Genomic DNA, 11687 nt, shown 5'->3' with positions numbered 1-11687 from the left:
CAACAGTCCCCAAATCTGACACTATCTTTCTTTGTTCCTCCAAGTATCACATTTTCAATAAAAGAAGAATCACAACTTCGGTATATGAGATTCCCAGGATGGCTTTTCCTCTCACTCCCATTCCCTTTCCTATGATATATTTTAATCTTTTTTCCCCCCATGATCCTACAACTTTCTCTACCTTGCAGGCTGCCACGCAACACACTCTGCTTACAACTCAGCTTCCACCACCCAGAGAGCTTTGCCCTTCTGGATCCAATACACGGTTTCCATAAATACTTTCAGGTGTGTGTTACAAATGTTAACTCATTAACAAGAGCTCTGACTCTCCCCCATTTTCCGGGATGAACATGTTACTACTAGGCCATGTTGAAGAAATCAGTCTCCAGGCAAAGAAAAGCAAGATTGAGTGTCCTGTTTCCTACTGGGAACAGTTGCATGTTTATAAACTTTCAAAACTGTAAGTACTATACATATTTTTATAATTGCATCTACACCAAAGGTATTTATACAATTAATGATTTTTCCATTAAGTTGAAAAGTATTACCTGGCCAAGTAAATTGTTCTAAAATGATTGGGTATTTTTCCATATATGTATTTAAGTGCCTTAAATAATAACATGTAATTTTAAACTTGATCATGTTTGCCATAAGAAATTTGGCAATGGGAAGGAACAATGCAATCCAACTATAATCTTACCACCACCAGAGAAAAACCCTCATAATATTTACCTCATTTTTTAGATACCCAATTATGGATAAAAACAATGGGTCTCACTATATATGAAGCTGCTAGCAATACCTGGTATATAGTAGATGATGAATAAAATTTATAGAATGAATAAATGTGGTATATATACTATTTTGTAATCTACTTTAAAATGTCTCTATGTTTTCAAAGTAGGATGTTACAAAAGGAATATATGCAAATTATAAAAATTTAAAAATCCAATAGCTCAGAGAGGGGTAAAATAAAAGAAATTCGTCTCATTTTATGTTGCAATTCCCTGGAAGAAGTCCCAGTAGAAATCCCAGAAACTCACAGAGGGAGGGAGAAAGAGAGATACATACAGATATAAATATGAAAATACACTTTAGAAAAAATGACATTATTCTACACGATGTTTAGCAATTTGATTTTTCTACTTAATATTTCTTTAATATCTTTCCATATCAGTATGTGTAAATTTACTTTTCTTTACCATGGATTGTCCTATAACTTAATCAATTAAATTGATGGACCAGATTTTATGCTGTTAAAAGCAATACTCTAATAAACATTATTCAGTTGCCCCACAAATACTTCCAATGAGCCAGACTGGGGATTTAGACATTAACAAAACAGCTAAGATTGCTAACCTCAGGGAGTTCATGAATTCTTAGATCTACTAGAAGAGACTGATAAACATGAAAACAAAAATGAACACCTCATTTCAAATGTTAATTTGCACTATGAGGGAGAAGAAGAGAGGAAAAAACAGAAGAAGTGACTTACGTTGAATGGGCAGGAAGGTCCCTCTGAGGATGTAACCAATAATTTGGGGCCTGACGGATGAAAATGAGCCAGGTTGCAAAGGTGTGGGAGGCATCAAAGCAAAGCGAACAGCAAATGCAAAGGCCCCAGTGAGAGACCTTGTTCCCAGGAAAATGAAAGGCAATGGGTGTGGCTATAAAATAGAGCATGCAGTCCAGGACTAGGCTACAGAGACAGAAGATGAGTAGATCTTGTAGGATACTAAATGAAGAATTTAAATTTTATTCCAAATGTGGTGGGAAACTACCAAAGAGTGATAGATAAATAGGGGAGTGACATGATCTGATCAGTATTTTTAAAAGATCACTCTAACTATTGTGGAGAAAATGGGTAGGAGAAAGGCAAGCAAGGAGATTTGAGGGTTTTTGCAGGATATGGGCAAGTGATAATGGTGGGGCTGGGTCTAGAGTGGGGGCAATGGAAAGGAAGCTCAAAGATTGAAGTCAAAATCTGGTGACGGATTAGATATATCAGCAGGGAATTGTCAAAGGAGTTTCTCTGGACTGTGAGCAACTAGGTGATACGTTTCTCTGAAATGTGAGAAGAATGGGAGAGGGAGTTATGGAATGGGAATGGGAGTTATGGGAAAATTTAGAGTTCCACTTTGGATATGTCAGTTTTGAGTTACCTATTAGACAACCAAGTGGAGATGCCATTTAGGCAACTGTGTATGTGAGAGTCTGCATTTCAGCATAAAGGTGTGTGTGAGATATAAAATAAAGGATTCATCAGTATATGAATGGTTGGCTATCACCCGGAGAGAGATGAATAAGGCTATATAGGAAAAGTGGGTTGAGAGAAGAGAAGAACCCCAACCCATAGAGATCATTTCAAGAAAATTCTTCTCTGGCAAAGAAGGCAGGAGAACTGTTAGCTGGGTCATATGTTACATAGAGGAAGGCCAAGAACTCTGTTAGGCTGAGACATTGGGAGACCACAGGAAAATCCATTTCAGTGGCATTTGGGGGAAAAACCAGACTGAGATGGTTCATATTTATTCCTACATGTATAATGTCAAGATGAGAAGTCCTAGAGCACATTTGTGTATTAATGGCAATAATCCAACATGGTGAGAGGAAGAATGAAGCCAACTACTGAATCTGGAGAAGGTTGGACAGTGTGGGCTTCAAAGTACAGGGTTAGTTTTTGATTTCCTTCAGGGAAGAAGAGGGAAGAAGGAGAAAACAGGACTCAGACACCAGTCGGTTTATACATTTGTGATAAGAAGATGTGAGGAATCTTCCCTCTGGTGGTTTCCATTTTCTCAAGAAAGCATAAAGCAAGTCATCAGCCTGAAAAATGCGTGTACTTAAGTGCATGTGAGAAGAAGAGGTAAGTTTGAAGGGGAAAGGTAAGATGTAAACTTCTTTGCAGACAATGGGAAAGGAAGTTTGATAGAAATTCCAGGTAGCATTTTATTTCCATGTTAAGTGGGGCTCATGAATTTGTAGTGACATCAATCTGCCAGGTGATTCTCTCAAGCAACACTCATCAGTGGCTGGGTTCATCCAGGGCAGTGGAACCAAACCGGCAGCTTCTCTACAACCCACCCCAGGTCCTGGTTGGGAGTGGGGAGGATGAGGAGCACGAAGGTGGGGAAGAGTGTGGATGCCCTTGTCCCAGAGGTGAGGGGGCCAGGGCCACTGCCATCCTGGCCCTGGTGGAGGGTGGGAAGTGGGGTGGGGGGATAGTGAGTTGAGACTTACAAGGATTGGTGTAAGGGAGGGGGGTGGGAACAGAAGTAGACTCTGCTCTGGGATGCAGGTGGGGAGGGCAGCTGGGCAGGGAGAGCAGCCAGCTTGGAGGGTTAATTTACCCACAACTGCAATGGTAATAGGGGAGGGAGGCTGCTGTGGTCATAAAGCTCCTGGGCTGGGTGAGGGAGTAGATAGAGGAGGAAGGGTCATTGTAAGCACAGGTCCTGTTTGGCACTGTCTCCTGCAGTGGTGTGAGGGGTATGGGAAAGCTGCAATGGAAATGGTGGATTAATCAAGGAAAAAGTGCCATTTTACTGCTCTATAACCTATGTAGAAAATACAAAATGATTGTGGAAAAATATGAGGAATAAGATGATTTTTCACAGTCCTTGTAAAGAAGCAGGTTGTATGCTTGCATGGCATTTTGTAAGCTTTTAGAAATAGTTCTACGTGTGTGTGTGTGTGTGTGTGTGTGTCTCGGGGAGTTCATAGACCCAGTATACAAATCTCTCTCTTTTCTTTCAAATAACACCCATAATACCTTATATATTTAATACTTTTTAACAAGGTTATGCAGTCCCCCTGACTCTATTTTGCCAACTGGTAACAGATAGAGGCCCACCTCACCCTTTGTAAAGAGCGCCTCTCAATGGGCTATTCCATGAGTAACTAGTGAATACAGCTTGTGATATCAGAAATGCTAACAATTTTCTAAGCTCTTCCTTCTCAGCACTTTGCAGATCATGCCATTCCTCAGTTACATGGCCAAAATCCATTGTGTTCATGGGGACTTTAAATTCTCCAATGATGACATGCTTGGAGAAACTATCAAAATCATACACGGCCATCGTCAGAGTTTTGCCACCTAATTCCGAGTACGGCACCTTGAAAGTAAATAGCTCATTGAAGACAGGATTAAGGGGTTTTTGGTGGACTTTTGTCTAAATTTCTTCTTTTTATCAGGCAGCAGAAACTTTCACATAAGGATCAGATGTGCCCCCCATGTCTAAGGCAGGCAGTTCAGCAGCCTGGATGATTCCTACGAGCAGCTGGTTATTCTGGAAATCATAATCCAGTGAGTACTGGAGTTTTCCCAGTTTCTCCTCTTCTTTGGGTTCTTCTTTTTCTTCCCCATCAGTCAATGCAGTTTCAGCAGCATCATACTTAAGGGTCTGATCTTTCGTGGTCTTCCCTAAGTCTTTCGCATCTTTCATGTTAATGGTATTCTTCCCTTCCTTTTCCTTTCTCCTCTTCTTCTTCTTCTTTTTGAGCAAACATTTCTTACAAATACAAAAGCAGCAGGTCAGGACTAAAAGGACCGTGACTATGGCTATGGCAATTAAGGCCCATGGTGGCAATGGAATTTTATGCAACTCATTCATAAACTTCTCCTTCAGCTTAGAGAGGCATCTTCCTTTCCTTCTCCAGGACTGGCTGGCTCTGTGGCATTATGTGGCAGAACGGTCACAACGGTGGTGACTGGCGGGGCTGCCAGGGCCTGATGATGACTCTCGCTCACCATTTTAGGTTCGGGTGAAAAGTTCTATTAGGAATTCTGGGGTATTTTGTTCTTTGTTTTCTTTCTTTCAGAATTTTTTTTTTTTTTTTTTTTGTTTGGTGTCTTAGGTGTCCTCAACAAGAGTAACGAAGGATCATGTGCAGGAAATGTGTGAAACAGCTGTTGAATATGCTCCCTATTATCAAAGCTTTTGGACTTTTCTACACCTAGAAAGCACCTTTGAAGAAGAGGATTATGTATGCGAGAGAATGATGGAATTTCCGACGGAAGCAGCCAAGCGGGAAACATCAGATATTCTGTCCTTTCAGCTTTTAGAGGCTCTCTTGTTTAGAGTTCAGCTGCACATATTTACTGGAAGATGTCAAAGCGCACTAGCAATTTTATAGAATGCACTGAAATCAGCTAATGATGGAATAATAGCTGAATACCTTAAACCAAGTGATCAATGTTTTGCTTGGCTGGTCTACATACATCTCATTGAATTCAACATTCTCCCTTCAAAATTTTATGATCCATCTAATGCCAATTCTTCAAGAATTGTTAACACAGAATCATTTGTTTTCCTCCTTTTCCAGCAGAGTTCACTTCAAGTTGCCTGCATCACCCCCAGCACACTTATTCCAGTTTGGGTTTTTATTGGATTTGAAGTAGAACAACTGGTACAACAGGCAGTTTTTTAGTTTAAAAAAAAAAAATGTCAGAACTAGTTCCCTGAAACTTCCAGATGCTCTTCATGATGAAAAGTCCTTAGATAGAAAGGTCTTTTTTTTTTTTCCCCCACCACCCTGGTTTTATTCAAGAATAGGAAAGGGGAAGGCTTAAGAGGCCCACATGCCCAGGAATGGACTACAATGAATGCCATCCCAACAGTTAACCTCCCAGGTTTAACATTGACTTTTTATTCAGCATCCCCACATTCTTCATGGAAGGATCGTGGGGTCTGTAAAGATAGTTCAGCAGTGTCTTTGTGGGAGACTATTCTTCAGGCAGGAGGACATCCTTCTCTCTGCTCAGGATCACAGTGGGAGTTCTGTACCCCACCTCACTGTCGGACAGCTGCAATGTGAGTGAGAGTAGGGCTGGTACTGAGGCCAGAGTGGGTCCTGCCACCATCTTCCCCCTAGTCCTTACACTCTTCTCAGAGGCCCAGTAGCTCTGCTCACTTCCACTTGTGTTTTTTCTTTTGCTCCTTGCGCTGCTGTGCTCTTTGGTCCTTCTTCATCCTTGAGTCCACCACCTTAAAATGGCCTCTGACTCCAGCTGGCCGGCGCACTTTGCGGCCCACACCTTTTTTGGCTACAACATAGGTGACTTGGTGCTTCTCCTTGCCAAGCCCAGCCTTCTTGTAGAGACTTCGCAGCTATGCCACTTTCTCACGTTCTGAGATGTCCCCTGTGTTCTCCACAGCTTCTGCCTTCTTCCTAGTCTGTTCCAGCTTTTCCGGCATCCTTCTTTTCTTTCTGGCCTTGGCCTCAGCCACTTTCTTGATGGGACGAGTGTTGATTTCCTCCAGCACTTCCAGTAATGCTCTACCTCTTTCTTGTCAATAGGCAACTGCCATATCCGGTGCTGCTTTTCCTCCTGCACAAACCACTCTGTAAGCTCTCCCTCTTCCTCATGAAACGTATACCTGTTGAAGGAGTTATCTGTGAGGTCTCTCTTGGCCTTTTTGGAAGAGGCAATAACGGCACCTAGAGCAAGGCCATCAGCATCCAGTATTCGATGTTTCACTGGGTCCTCAATAGGCACTATCTCAAACCCATCGTCATCTGACGTAGGCCCACGTCTGAGCTTCTTACCACGGGGTGCTTCCCCGTTCTCTTCCTCCTCACTGCTGCTGCTATCACGGTTTGAGCCGCCATCTCTTTCTTCCTCTTCAGGGCCAGGGGCAGCTTCTCTCCCTGAAGAAGCCTCTGCCCCTTAGGGGCTTCATCCTGGCACTGGGGAGATTTTTCTCAGTCTTCAAACTGGAAGGTGGTGGTGGTGGCAGTGGCAGTGGCAGCTGCTGCTGCTGTCCCTTCCGACCACTCTCATATAACATCTGGGCCTGACTGATCTCCAGGGCCTCATCAGCATCATCCTCAATCCCACTGAAGCCATCCTTTGAGAACCACAGGGTGGCCTGTTCCTCCTGCAGCACTGCCTTTTCCTCCAGTGGTACCAGCAATGGATTCTCTTCTTCCTCTTCCTCTTTATCTTCTACTTCAGTGTATCGCACTTATTTCTGGTCCTTTAGATCCTGATGTCCCCCAACTCCTGCCAGCTCTTCTGGATCCAGGTCACTCTCTAGAGATGCATCATCATCCTCCTCCTCAAAATCTGATACATAGATGTCATCTCTTGCAGATCGGACAGAAGTGTGTCTGCAGTACTCATATCCCCTTTTGTTGCTTCCTCTAACAACTGGTGACCCTGGATGGTGCGCAGGAAGAACATGTCAGTCTCCCCCTCATCTGCGATGGAAACCCCTGGCAGATCCATCTTCAGCTTCACATGCTCCTGCTGCTTTCTCTGCTCACACACCAGCTTCTTTTTCTTCCTCTTTAATTCCGCCACCTCCTGGGCCTTCATCTCTGCCAGGGTCTTATTCAGTTGTTCCTCCTCCTCCTCCTCCTTAGAGGGTTGCCTTGTGGTCCAGCTGTTGACTCTTCCTCATCACCTTCTTCCTCTCCTGAGCTGAGGCTGATGTCCAGTGCTTTCGCTTGCTCTTTCAGCTTCTTGGCCAAATGTCGCCGAAGCTTTGTTCTCCAGTTCAGTAGGGACTTGAGCTCCTTTTGCCCCAGCACTTTGATGTCCTGACAACATGCCCGTATGTCCTCAGTGGTGGCTGGATGCTGGGCCAACGCTTCATCATCTAGCAAGATTTTGCTGGCCTTGGAGATGAAGTCAACAGGGTTGACTTCATCTCCAAGGAAGGAAGGAAGTCAGTGACTGAGGTTCAGTGATACAGAGTGAGGTCACCCTCAGCAGAGCCTCCAAAGTTATCATGTAAGATATTAACAATTTTGACTGCCTGCCCATGAGCCCACAGGGCAACCGTCGGCTTCAGTGTGCACTGTGTGGTCAGCAGTGCCTGTGACCAGTCCTGGGCATGACCAAGTCATCTCACCTTTGCTTCTTGCAGGTTCCAGTTTCCAGTTACCGTGACTTCCTGCTGGACCTGGCCACCTATAACTGGCAGGGCCTCCGCTTCACCAATTTCAGCTCTCTGAGCATCCACTTGTAGTCCACCATGCCGCTGCTGGCCAGCATTGAGCTTGACCACCCATGCGGTTGGTGTCCCAGGAAGATGGGAGCAGCCAAAAGAAGCTGCATGGTTTGAGGCCATTTCAGTCCATGAGGCATCAGAACCACAGCCATATGAGTTATTCTTACAATATTTAAATTATAGACGCCATATGCAATTGAACCTCTCCATTTCCCTGTGTGTGATAGCACATCAGACCAAATTTCCTTCAAATTTGGAATCTGAGTGATAGCTGTGCTTGAGTGTCTTCTACTAATCTCCTGTCCTCAGATACTTTTGTTCCTAGTCACATGAACACTGTTCAGCCAAAGACATCCTGCCTGCTATTTGTATACCCTTGGGACTTGTGGTGGCAGCCATGTCGCTGCTGTCAGGGGCTTTGCTCAGTGTCACTAGATGAAACATATCACTGCTCCCTCCTGCCCACTCCTCCTCTGCCTTGCAGCGAGACCCAGACCAGCAGGGGTACCACAGTAAGTAGTGGTTTGGTTTGTCTTTTTAATACTTGACTTGCTCTATGGATTATTAAACTTGTAAAACCATGAAAAAAAAGAGAAGTTTTTTGTTTTTTTGGTTGAAAAGAACAATTTATTACTAAAACAAAAATCATTGAGGTGCTGCCTCAGTCATTTTCACTTGTTAACAATTCTTTCTAAAGAGAAGATTTATACAGTTTTTTTTTAATGCTGGTCATAAATTTATACAATTGTTTTTGATAGAAGAATTAGAAACACTCAGTGCATTTTTGTTAGAATTGCTGTTTTAAAATTAACATCAGAATGCAAATTAAATATAAACTGCTTTAACCTTTGTTATAGCTGCACTGGACTTTCTGAAAAGAAAACCAAATTTTATTAATGTGAGTTATTCTTCATCGCAGCGCCAGATTTCACTTTTATTTATGGTTCCTCTCTGGGACACCATTGTCTGTTTAATAAAATAATAAATAATTTCATCGCACAGGTTTGAAGACCTCAGGAACCAGGTCAAAAGGGAAACTATGATTAACAGCAGAATTTGTTCATGTTTGGTGGCAGACTGGTAGCCAACTGGAGGGAGTGGTATTTTGCTGTGGGCTTTTAAAGAGCTCACTTCATGGTACCAGAGATGCCTCTTGAAGAGATTTTCAGGTCTGTTAGATTTGCTCACTATAAAGAACATCTTGCCTAAATGTTTGATTTGAAGATGAAATGAGAAGAAACAGTCTGCTTTTGGACCAAGTAAGCTATTCTTGAGAATAATTTTTAAAGGTATGAGAAGTCTGTTACTGCAGGGGAGCTTTTCAGGCAAATGAAGAAAATTTATAAGATACCAGAGTAAAAAAGTGACAATGTCACAATCTTCCTGGAATCTCAGGAAAAACGTGCCCAGAATAAAAGATGGCAGCTGCTGTCAATAGCTCAATCGTAATAGTAAGAGAAAGCATAGAAGGAGCTTCTCTGGACCTCCTCTGGCTGGTGAAGTTTTCCTTGTACCACCCTCAGGACTTTAGCATAGCACGGCTCAAAGCCCATCTCCCCTTCTTGGTTGCCACCATACTGGTATTTCACACCTCCAAAGATCCACTCTGCTTCCAACAGTCTCGGTAGACAAGCACTTTGGAAAGTGTGTCCATCAATCCCTTTTTTCTTCAGGGCTCCCAGAGTTGCTACTCTTGCAGCTTTCAATCCATATCCCAAGTAACTGTGTGTGTAGAGCTTATAAGTGCTATTAAACATCTCAAAGGAAGTGAGGTATTCCCTAGGTGTTTGTTCCAGGGTTTTCTCAAACTGGGGCAGGAATGTGATTTGGGTGGAGCCCTCCCCCCGCCCAGGTCCAGGGTCCCCACGGTCTCCTGGCTGTGGCCATGTAGCTGACCTGTCAAATTCATAGTAACCCAAGCTAATATGCCTTCATAGGATCCTTCCATGATGCTAACACTGTCCAGGTGTGGGGCCTGCGCTGCCTGATGCTGGACAGGACTGGGGGCCGCATGCTGGGACTGTGGCTGGCTCTCAGTAGGCATTGTAGCTGGCTGCGGCTGGTGGGTGTGGAGCTATGTGGCATGGTGTGGGTAGGACTAGTGAACAGTGGCATAAAGGGCTTGGGGGGTGGGCTGCTCTGTAGAAGGGTACTGAGGGGTGGAGGAAGACACAATGGCCTAGGGATGGCTACCCAACATCAGCATGCGTGGGTTGCTTTGAAGCATGGGGGCAAACACCGGCTGTAAGGGGTAGTGGGCCATGGTTTGCATCATGGCTGGATGGCCTAGGAACTGTTGTGGGTTGTAGGGGATGTAGGAAGAGTAAGGTGTGGCAGTCACCAGAGGTGGGCCAGCAGCTGTGGTGGCCTGCATCATTGAAGGGGCTGAGGCTGGCTGGTGTTGGTCTGAGCACTGTGGGGGCAGGGAGCCTTTTGCTCCTCAGTACTTGCCCTGCTGCCCAGGCACTGAATTGGATACAGGATATGGTTACATCTGAGGTGCCTGCACAGCTGGTCCCATGTGGATCTGAGGTATGTAGGAGATGTACTGGGGGCTATACAGCCCACTCTGGCCTGCTGTCAGCACTGGGATGGAGGGAGTTGAATGAGTCTGGGGCCCTGGAGAAGTTGGGGTACTGGTGGACTTGTTTACAGAGAGCAGAGGCTTTGTGGGATTGAACTCCTTGGCATTGGGGTTCAACGTTGATTTCTTCACTTGTTCAGCAATAGGGCCCTCATCTTTGTCATCTCCCTTGACGAGACCCACTGGGGGGCTGCCAGTTTGGCTTGGGCAAGGTGTTGGGGGCTGCTCTGGCCCCTCAGTGCTTCCCATGGACTCAACAGAGATTAAGGAGAGAATCGCCAAGCGTGGTCAGAAACTCACAGAGCAGCTCTAAGGGCGCTGCAGATGCTAGTGCCCTCCCTCTCCAGTTCGCATCCTTCCCTGGGCTGGGCTGGCTCTCTTGCCTTCCCTGTCCCTCACGGTGCTGCTTTGACGCCTGAGGGTGTCCAGTGATTTGGAAAATATTGACGCAAGAGTTAATTCTAAAGTCAAGAGTCATGTGACTATCAGGTGTGCAGTTTTTGAAGAAAAACCAAAAAAACCAGAGCAGCACAAGTAGCTAAGAAAGCTCAGAACAACACCAAAGTACCAGTTCAACCCACCAAAATAACAAATGTCAACAAACAACTGAAACCTACTGCTTCTGTGAAACCAATGCAGATGGAAATGTTAGCTCCAAAGGGTCCTTCTTCCATACCTGAGGATGTCTGCATGAAGGAAGAGAACCTCTGCCAAGCTTTATCTGATGCCTTGCTCTGCAAAATTGAGGATATTGATAATGAAGATTGGGAGAATCCTCAGCTCTGCAGTGACTACGTTAAGGATATTTACCAGTATCTCAGGCAGCTTGAGGTTTTGCAATCTATAAACCCACATTCCTTAGATGGAAGAGATATAAATGAATGTATGCATGCCATCCTGGTGGACTGGCTGGTCCAAGTCCACTCCAAGTTTAGGAGTCCATTTTTGAAGTTGAAAGATGCTGGAACCATTGCTGGACTCAATGCTATGAGGATCATCAATGAGCCTACAGCAGCTGCTATTGCATACGGCCTGGATAAAAGGGAGGGGGAGAAAAATATCCTGGTATTTGACCTGGGTGATGGAGCCTTCGATGTGTCTCTTGTCACCATTGACAATGGTGTCTTTGAAGTCATGGCCACTAA

The 11687-nt window shown here is 44.5% G+C and overlaps 3 pseudogenes across 2 annotated transcripts; all 3 read right to left on the bottom strand.

Annotated features, from left to right (window-relative positions):
* Positions 1 to 3854: 3854 nt before the first annotated feature.
* On the bottom strand, positions 3855 to 4833 carry LOC105820657 (annotated as a pseudogene). The gene has a single exon (XR_001138015.1). The product of XR_001138015.1 is annotated as a synaptotagmin-1 pseudogene (transcript).
* Positions 4834 to 5909: 1076 nt separating this feature from the next.
* Positions 5910 to 8078, bottom strand: LOC105820656 (annotated as a pseudogene). Its single transcript, XR_001138014.1, has 2 exons — positions 7860 to 8078; positions 5910 to 7763 (listed from the first exon to the last, which is right to left on the bottom strand). The product of XR_001138014.1 is annotated as a pre-rRNA processing protein FTSJ3 pseudogene (transcript).
* A 1319-nt stretch (positions 8079 to 9397) lies between these two features.
* LOC105820655 lies at positions 9398 to 10791 on the bottom strand (annotated as a pseudogene).
* Positions 10792 to 11687: the final 896 nt, after the last annotated feature.

Source organism: Propithecus coquereli, unplaced genomic scaffold (genome assembly GCF_000956105.1).
Source record: "Propithecus coquereli isolate 6110/MARCELLA unplaced genomic scaffold, Pcoq_1.0 Scaffold532, whole genome shotgun sequence".
Classification (NCBI taxonomy): domain Eukaryota; kingdom Metazoa; phylum Chordata; class Mammalia; order Primates; family Indriidae; genus Propithecus; species Propithecus coquereli.
This window is presented reverse-complemented; position numbering and strand designations above follow the sequence as displayed.